This window comes from Pyxicephalus adspersus, chromosome 6 (genome assembly GCF_032062135.1).
Source record: "Pyxicephalus adspersus chromosome 6, UCB_Pads_2.0, whole genome shotgun sequence".
NCBI lineage: Eukaryota > Metazoa > Chordata > Amphibia > Anura > Pyxicephalidae > Pyxicephalus > Pyxicephalus adspersus.
Window position 1 is genome coordinate 44389609 of NC_092863.1, and position 7197 is coordinate 44396805.

At 38.1% G+C, this 7197-nt stretch overlaps 1 long non-coding RNA gene across 1 annotated transcript; it reads right to left on the bottom strand.

The window, feature by feature from the left end:
- Positions 1–713: 713 nt before the first annotated feature.
- LOC140334321 (uncharacterized) lies at positions 714–2825 on the bottom strand. Its single transcript, XR_011921509.1, has 3 exons — positions 2762–2825; positions 2216–2329; positions 714–742 (listed from the first exon to the last, which is right to left on the bottom strand). It is a non-coding gene; the product is annotated as an uncharacterized lncRNA (long non-coding RNA).
- Positions 2826–7197: the final 4372 nt, after the last annotated feature.

Below are 7197 nucleotides of genomic sequence, written 5' to 3' on the forward strand. Positions count from 1 at the left end.
CTTCCTCCTTGCCTTCAGGATAAACCTAAAGAGTGATAGAGCAGCGCTGACAAAAATACAGATTGGTGTCACAGGAAAAGAAAACATTTTAAAGGTAGGCAGTAGTAATTTGAAATGATGAAAATGTTTTGTGTTGTTCTGATTTTAGTCTCATAATAATGATTCTCCAGCTAAAACATTAGGGTTAAAAAGTCAGAACCTCTGTGACCCCATTGCAGAGATATCTTTTTACTTCCTGTTCCACGGGAATAATAGGATAGGAAAAGGAAATAAAACTAAAGCTATAGGAAATCTAATCTTTGACTTTTAGCACTGGAACAAGTTTTCCCATTGAAAGATTTCCCCTTGCCTTCTGTTTTAATGATAACCGTAAAACTGGATTTTAGATCACTTTCTTTTCCATTGACAACAGTTGCTAAGACATGAAAAGAGAATACCTTGTTCCAAAGGGGATGCAGATCAGCTAATCTCTATCCAAAACAACAAAAAATACATTTGGGCTGATTTAAGTTAAAACAGAACTATAGGTCCCTTTTAAAATTTAGCAATCAGGTTGGTCTTTATTGCAGAAAGAGACAGGCGATGTCCTTCTCCAATAAAACATATTTACCTGCCTGATTCAAGTATTTATAAAAACCTGGAGTTGAACATGCCCAGCTCACCGTACATGGCTGATGTGTTGGGATACCTGGCATCCGCCGGGGCTGCTGGGACGCATTACAGCATGGTCAATCAAGATAATCTAAGATCGGGACACATGGAAGAAAAGAAGGGAAAGATGGCTATACCTGCATCAGAATGGGGACAGGTGAGTATATTTAAAAATTGTGATCAGGCAGGTAAAAATATTTTATTGCAATCACCTTAATAACCTGCCTGGTCACAATTGTTTAATTTTTAGCTTTAGTTCTGCTTTAACAAGAAAACAGGTAAAACCCATATCCATATCAAATTGTCAGTGGTATAGGAATTATTCACCAGGAATAACATTTAGAATACCACTGGAAATGTTATTTAGCAAGTAATACACGACAGCTACACAAACGGCTGGTATTAATAAAGTCTCCTTTACAACATTTACATTTCACAGATTTTGCAGTGCAAGCAAAATGCAAGAAAAAGCAAAATCCATTATTTTTAAATATCATTCATAGCTGCAAAAGTGCCAGCAGAACAAAAAGTAACATTTATTGTCACTTGACAGGTTAGGCAGAAGAAAATACAACTAAAATATATTTGTAAGGCACAGAGGTTTTTTAATGTAGGACAGAATCTTAACTGCACCTTATTACAAAAGATAGGGAAAGCTTCATTATAGATCTGAGGGCCATTTTTTTTTTAAACATCGAATAATACGACAGTTGGTATTGACAATCACATAATCGCGATTAATACAATGACAAAAGTGCATGCCGGACCGATGCACTTAAGTCTTAGATTCCTAATGTATTGTTTCACTGCCATAAGGGTTGATATGTAGAATCTGATTTATAAAAGATTGTTGATTGCACAAGCTTATACACACATCATAACAGATTATTAGGTAGATTGAACTATACTTTGTTAAAGTTCCTGACAACAGGTATAAGAAATTGGAAGTTGTTAAATCCCCCTTCCCCCACGTTACCCTTCCATACCACCTTCTCACATGTACAGAGAAGAGCCTTTAAACTCCCCTGCCAGGAGCAGCTCCAGCTATGACCTTTTAATTACAAAAGATGTGACCTATTCAGCCATTGCTCCTCCCCCAACACTGTTCTATAATAAGCATTAGTGCAAAAGTCCCTGAAAGCTGATTGTGATCAAACAGTTAAAGCAGACCTAACAACCTGTGCCAGTTCAGGCCATAATTACCTTTATGTTCCCGCTTTTTATGCTTGCTTCTTAACTGCAAAAACCAGGTTTAAGAAGTATTCTTAGTACACGGGAGAACTGTTCACATGAGAAGCTTACATACCATTGATAGTATTGTATATTGTAAGAAGCTATTGTGTATTTCCACTTTTTTGTATTTCTACTGTTGTGTATTTTTTCTTACTGAAGTAGAAGTTTATATATTTTCTCTCATTTGATTTTATGAAATGATCTGACAGTTTTCTCTTGGTGGGTTTCTGTATGTATGACACTACAATCAGTACACTAGTTGAGGAAGTGATACAAGCACATCAATTAAATTACAAGATATGTATTTTTTTATTACAAGCAGTGTAAGTACCTGATTTTGACTTGGCATCGGCCTCTTAAAGTTTACTATACAGAAGATCAAAGAGGGAAAAGCACAAGGAGCCACTCAGGTGTGCTTCAAATGCAAGGAGCTCTAGGCAGACATCTAAAAACAAAGATGAATTGCATACATGGGAGTTTTTTTATCTTTCAAAGGATTTGTATTTTTGTACATCAAGTTCTAAGCACATCCCTGCCTGAGAGAACATCCAGCCTGGAGACCTGACTTTTCTCTACTACAGTTAAATATTACAGGTTGGACTTTTTCCTCCCTCAGACCATGAGGAAAGGGGGAGCAGCCGGTACATCGCTTCGGGGCCTATGAAGCCCAATGCATCCCATAATTTTTATTACAATTTGAACATTTATTTATTTAGATCATTTAATTTTTATTGTATTGTGAACTTTTTATGTTTGAGTGAGCGCAAAGCAATAGAAGTCTGTGACAATGACAAAATACTTTTGAGTGACATAATACAGTGCATTCAAGATTCAACAACAAAAACTTCTGAAAGTGACTATCAATGAGTGTTCTCACGTGTTTATTCCTAGCTTCAAATTTATTGCTCAGATTACTCCTCCTTCCTTTTCCTCCAAATCCCGGGAGGAAGAAGAAAACGGGACACGAGCCACGCTGATTTATCGTGAACTGCAATGAAGATTTTAAAGGACAGATTAAGAAATAATTCCACAGGTAAAGTTCCCTGTAAATGCTGTAATTGTAGCATAAATGACCCACTGACATCCTTTTTGTCTACGTTATCAAGGGATTTGAGACTATAAACGGCTTGACGGTTAGCACCCTTTATTATTACATCTTTTACATATCTAAATGTATCAATGTAATCAACGATTGTTAGAAATAAATAATAATATACAATTTCTTACGGCTACGGGCCTCTCTAATGAGAGGCCACCCCCTCAGTATTCGGGCTACAAGTGATGTTTGCCCTCCAATAAATCTAGTTCACTACCTAGTATTCATGCCAATGGTGACATCTGCACTCCAGTACACACAACAGGTCCCCAGGATCCATGTTAGTGAGATCTGTAACAAAGTTCACTAACCAATAGCTGTGTCCCCGGTGAAATATACACTCCCAAAGATCCATGCCACCAGTAAAACCCTTGTCAACGATGAGATCTGCACTCCAGCACAGATAACTAACCCTAAAACACACATCTAGCTCTCCAATATACATGTGACTAGAGAAATCAGTCACCAAGTACACATAGCTCAATCACAAGTGTCATTGTCATCATTGAGATTTGTCTTCCAAAACACACATCTCATTTCCCATTTTCCTTGCCTCTAGTGAGAGCAGCCCTTCAGTACCCACTGTTTGCTCCCCAAAGTCCAGTCCACCAGTTTAGTCTATACTTCACCACACAGAGCTCTATTTCACGCCACTTTTTGCACACACCAAATTTGCATGCCTTTGTATCACATGTATTGCTTTATCTGCCCTATTACACATAACACATCAAACCTATTACACACAGAGCCCCATAACTCTATATTATGTCCAATATTCTATACCTGTGATTTATACCACTCGGTAACATGCAGTGACTTATAATGCTGTATTACATACAGGGCTTCATATCTCTATAACACCCATAGTGTCTTATTCCTCTGTATTACATGCTATGCATCTCTCCTCTGTTTTCTTAGCTGTTCAGCAAGTGCTGCTTAATAATTTAACCTGATTTGTTATGCTGTCCACACATTTTGCAGCCTGATTACACAATCTATGAATGGAACAAATATGAAAAAATATTACAATATCAATATGTAAATAGTTTGTTATAAAAAAAAGGAAAGGTATGAATGCAGTATTAGCTTGGACATACCTCTTGTGCAGGATAAAAAACAATACATTTTAACAATGCACTAAAATCTTTTGTGACATATACTGTTTTTTGATCTCCAAGTACTCAGTTAGGGATGTCCTCTATATGCTTTCCCTGCAAGTAATATTATTCTGAGTCTTCTTCAACGTTTAAAATCTGATGCTGTTGTTTTATTTCTTCCTATTTGCTGCTGACTTACTTTCTGTCTGAATGACAGCCAATGCCATTTTGTTTCCTCATCACCAGTCTCGCCATGATTGATACAATCCCTTGAGCCAATCATGCAGAAGGTGTTACTAGCGGGCGTTACATTCTGGGATCCGAATAATGCTTTTTAGAGACCATTGCTTATGGCAGACATTTGTATTCCTAATACTGTGAAACATTAAGCAGCAAAAACAAGTGACATAACTCTAATGAACATAGCCCACCACTTGCAAACTCCACATCCACCCCTCTGGAGCAGTCACCACAATGAGCATTGGAATATCTATTTCCAAAAATTGTGCAGGTCTGAGTGCAAACCACAACTCCTATCCCACAGCCCTACAAAAGGGGGTTTCCAGTGCAAATGGACCTTTTTAACAAAATGAAGAGGGCAAACCAAATAAGTAAAGCAAATTGAACAGTAGGCACTCGGTGAAGCTTCAAAATCAAAAGGCCTTTAAAAACTGCAAACTGGAGTTTAGTTTTAAATTTATAAGAATGCAGAATCAGATAACATGCTGTATGTTTCCAGTCTCTCTTGGAATTCTAAACAACTGCTAAAATTAAGCCCTTAGAATCGAAATCCAAACTTAAAACACGTTTATGCCATTTTTTTTTTTTACCGGTTCCGGGAAAAGTTAAAGCAAAAAATAAAATAGAAGTCAAATTGAAAAGAAGTCTTCTAATACTAACCTGTCCAATCACCTCTTTATTTAAGATTTTCCTGGCCAAAGATCCTTTTTTTGTTTTGGGTATGTTAAACACCTGGTCCTCTGTTGTGCTCATTGGTTCCTCCTACTGACCCCTACATCACTATAGGACAAAGTAGTGACGTAAGAGATAGTGGAAGGAACCACAAAGGGGACCTCTTATCCATGATAGATGAAAGTGTGCTTAAAAAATAAAAGTCTTTAATCTTTCAAGACGTTGCCTGTCCCTTCTGCAACAAAGCTTTTTATTTAAAAGGTTTAGTTTCACTTTTAAGAAAAATTGTTTGAAATAAATTAGGTTTTATCAGGCTTTACAGTAAGTAAAGAGTTGTACACTAGTGAAATACATGTACCAATACAATGAAAAAACTTTTAAAGGTGAGTTAGAACATAAAATCTTTGTAGAAGTTAGGCAGTGTTTCTGCAGGCTAATGTGTCTTAGTGGTCCCAGTGTTTGCCAACCTTTTCGGACCCACGGATCACTAAATTTACAGGCTCTGGACCGCGCACTCAAAGGGGAAGAAACTTACCCCTTCGTGATGTCATGATGCCAGAACCCACCCACTTCCCTGAGCCTGTGACCTGTACAGGGGACATGGTCTGCGGCTCTACCAGTGCGCATCCCCAGCGGAGTCCTTCTCCTGACCCTGCTGGGGGGGGGGGGGGGGGGCACACTGGCCAGAGCCACGGACCACCAAAATTTTCTCTCGGACCACTGGTTGGTGACCGCGGTTTTAGGGTGCTAGTCTACCCTAGCAAAATTTTTCTCTGGATTAGTAAAAAGAAATTGGAGTTGTTCTGCGTTAGATAGTTTCGAGTGGAAAATGTTGAAGATGTTTTATCACTGGCTTAATGAAGGTGAATGTGGGCATTTGCAGAATAACAGCATTTTGGGCCCATAGGGATTCACCTAGAACAGCATGGCCTTTTAATATTAGTCAAATGAAAAAAGAAATCAAGGGATCAGAGAATATTTGTAGGTTCTATATGCTAGAAAAACCTTACCTTACCAAGCTTTGCAAAGGCCAATAGTTTAGGTTGTGCACAGAAAAAAAGTGATATTTATGGGCCCAAAAGGGAAAGCATGGTCAGGTTGTTAGCAGTGGTGTGCAGATTTAACAACACAATACAGGAGATTACTGCATACAAGGAATTATGTTGTCTAATTGAATAAATAAATTAGGTAAAAGGCCCTTCACACTGTGGACCCTATATAATTCAAGGTCTGCTGTAGGTGGTTTGTCCAAACAGAGCGGTAATAATAGTCAGGAGCTCATGATGGCCTGTTGTGACCACTCCTAATCTTTCGCACAAATTGCAGTTATTCCAGTTTTATAGGGAGGAGTATGAGTATATTGCAAATTTGGAAGTTTTACTGAACTGTAGGTAGTGTGTACCTGAGGACTCTAGGTCTGAGAGGAGAATTAGTGTTTTTCATTTGGAGCGTGAATCTTTGCAGTGCCTTTCTTTTCACCTCTGTCAAAGAGGAAGTTGGGTGTGTCAATGCCATGTAAGCTGCCAGACCAGGGTACAGAAAAAATGAATCAGTGTCAGTTGATTTGTTAGTTTGGGTCCCTAAATGTTCTCCATTCACAGGCATGTAATAGAAGATAAAATAGTGCACCGGGGACAGCGCCAAGGCTGAATGCTATAGCCAGAATGCACACAGCTTCAGGACAAGCTTCACGCTGTCAATACTTTGCAAAACCCCTCCAATTTATTAGTACCTTACCCTAATAGATAACTGGATTACATTTAGTCTTTCTCTATATTTACCCTTATTCCAACTGTAGCACTAATAAGCCTATTTACACTGAAACAAAGAGACTTTACAATATTAGGTGTACAAGTAAGAAATATGTAATATCTAAATACACTAAACATATTCCTGTGCATGGATTTGACCTCATTTGGTGACATTTACCCAATCTATTCATGGAAGTTTAAAATTTGGCTGCAGCAGGTGCAAATATAAGTATGCAAATGAGGATTTCAGCATCTTAATTTGCAGGGTGTCTAACAAGCGGCAAATGTGGACGAAAGAACAGCATCAAACACAGCAAGCCCCCTTGGGGTTTTGCTGATAAAACCAATGATGTGCTGTTTGAAAATGGTGACTGTTTATATCCTTCTATGTAATACTACTTTCTATCTATATACTGCACTAGTGTTCCTTTGTACACACATCATTGAGAAACTTTTG